General features: G+C 35.8%; 1 non-coding gene across 1 annotated transcript; it reads right to left on the minus strand.

Annotated features, from left to right (window-relative positions):
- Positions 1 to 2,337: 2,337 nt before the first annotated feature.
- Positions 2,338 to 2,418, minus strand: LOC127207570 (small nucleolar RNA SNORD45). Its single transcript, XR_007832932.1, has one exon. It is a non-coding gene; the product is annotated as a small nucleolar RNA SNORD45 (small nucleolar RNA).
- Positions 2,419 to 2,718: the final 300 nt, after the last annotated feature.

Genomic DNA, 2,718 nt, shown 5'->3' on the forward strand with positions numbered 1-2,718 from the left:
ATCCCATTCCCTCTCTATTGTTATTAATTTGGTAAACTAGAACAATATAGCCAACTTCAAGCATGTTGTCACTACTGATCTGTGAAGGCTGAGTTATAAGCCAGTCACCGCATGCTAGACAGGGAGTGTATTTTCTCACAGCCCCTAAGCATAGTTACATGAAGATCCTTTTCCACTAACATCTTGTACCATCCCTGCCTACCTATCTTAATTTCTTATTCAAATTTTGATTGTAACTCTTCCTAGTAACAAGTCTTTCACACATTATGCTTGTTCTACTTATTGCTTCAAGTATTCTTTATTCTCTTGCTTTAAGTACACTTTAATATTTCAATATATTTTCTCAAAATTTGCTAAATATAACATATTCAAATCATTTGCCCTCACATTCAGTGTCTACCTAAATCATGTCAATCAAATTCATGACCTGTTCTTTAATTACTAGTTTTACACACACACACACACACACACACACACACACACACACAACCTGCTGAGCCCATTTAGTACTGCTCATTTGGATATCTGTTTAGAATTTGTCTTAATCAATGCTTTATTTCTATGAAGAGAGACCATGAGCACAGCAACTCTGATAAAGGAAAACATTTGAGGGTGCTTACAGTTCAGAGGTTTAGTCCACTATCCTCATGGTGAGAAGCATGTAGCATGCAGACAGACATTGTATTAGGGAGGTAGCTGAGAGTTCTATATCCAGATTTGTAGGCCGCAGTTAAAGAAAGAGACAGTGGGTCTTGCTTGGGCTTTTAAAACCCAAAAGCCCATTTGCAGTGACACACTTCCTCCAGTAAGTCCATACCTACCACAGTAGGGCCATACCTCCTAATCCCTGTCAAGGATCTTAGAGCTCTAATTACAAAGCACCCAAATATGTTGCCCTTTCCTACACAAATCTCCTTGGAATTGAAAACTGGGAACTTGATAACCTATATGAGAGCTTTTCCTTAGTCCTTGGAAAAGACCAGCCTCCTTTCTGCAGCATGTAGTTTTTTATCTAAGCATGTGTCTGGGTTACTCACATTTATATTTTATACAGGATTTAATGCCATGTCCTTGAAAGAATGTTCTCTATCTTAGAGTATAAGATAGCTTTTCTTGCTCTATGCTTTTGTATAATTGACTTTTCGAAGCTAGCATGTAATTTCTATGGGAATATGGCTGCTCCCCCTTATGCACAATTTTGTCCACACCAAATTCACAAAGGAACTTAGGATGTCCTCAAGAGTTTGTGAAGTAAATTAAAAAACAGTAAAGCTACCATCTGAAATTAACATCTCCTCCAAAATGTTCACTCATTGCATAGTTGACATGAAACCTTTTTTCCCAATTGTACATCTGGTGTGTTTGGCTGAGTTTATTTGTCCCAGGGTGCAGTTTTAGATTTAGATGAAAAGCAGAATGTAGAGAAGGGAAGTTTTAGATTTCTTGATATCCATTTTAGATTTAAATGAAGGAAAGAATGTAACAGAAAAAAAAGTAAATAGGCAAGGAGGAGAGACGGAAAAGAAAGGTAGGAGGAAAGAAGGGAAAGAAAAGAAGAAAGCAGAGGGAAGAATTACATGGAAAATTAAAAAGATATCTGGGAGAGAGGCAAAGAGAAAAGAAAGGAATGGAGGGGATAGAGAAAGAAACAGCCGTCAGATTATGTTCTTGCCCAAGAACACAGCTGTTCATCTATCTTTGCTTGTTCATCTACTTTGCTTGTGTTTGCTGTAGTGCTGTTTTTGTGTATAATACCCATCAAGCTTCTGCATGTAAGAACAGAACAGGATGGGGTTTTCTGGGATGAAAATAGTTGTTGATCATTAAAATATTTTCATTTTTGCTCTATACATGGAACTCTCTTTTGTCATCACAATAAAGTGTGAGCTAAGTGAGGGTGATGATATCAGTCCCAGGAGGCTACAAAAGGATAGTCTTAAGTTCATGCATAGTGTAAACTACAATAATCACTTCCTAGACTTTCTGTGTTTCATAATGAGAGCCTATTTCAAATGAAAAAACAAATAAACAAACAAACAAATGGTCCAATGACTAATAATAATAATAAATCTATCAACCATTATTAAGCTCAAATGTGTCAATGAGAAAGTATAATTTTAACTGTTGTCTTAGAGTAAAATCTAACTGTAGAGGACAATATCATAAATATGCACAAAGAAACTTTTGGTATCATCACAAACATGTCTGGGATGTTATTTAAAGCAGGTAATCACCTTAATATGAAAAACATACTTAAATCAATTAAAATAGCCAGAAATTCATACCAGTATAATCATTTAATGGTAGCTTAAAACACCAGAAATCTTTTTTTCCCTCAAGGTCTCAGCTTAATTCTAGAGCTAAAGTGTTATTACACATCAGCAAATTCAGATAATACATGCCAACACATAATTGACCCTCAAGGTTATACCTGAGCCAGAAGGGTGCAAGGCCCTTCCTTCTACATTGGCCCTTTATGTACCAGTTAAGTAAAACAGCATAAATCTAAAAGCCAAAGTTATTTAAGTAGTTTGTGAGCTATACTCTTTCTAAATTCTAGTAAATATTTCTTTGATTCTTTTAGTTTCTGATGGTTGCTAGCATACCGTGGCTCATAGACATATTTCTCTATGGTAGTATCTCTGGTTTTCTCTGTAGGAATGCCTCTTTGCATTTTTATTTTCTTGACTTCTTATGAAAGCACCAATCATTGGACTA

Source organism: Acomys russatus, chromosome 2 (genome assembly GCF_903995435.1).
Source record: "Acomys russatus chromosome 2, mAcoRus1.1, whole genome shotgun sequence".
Classification (NCBI taxonomy): Eukaryota; Metazoa; Chordata; class Mammalia; order Rodentia; family Muridae; genus Acomys; species Acomys russatus.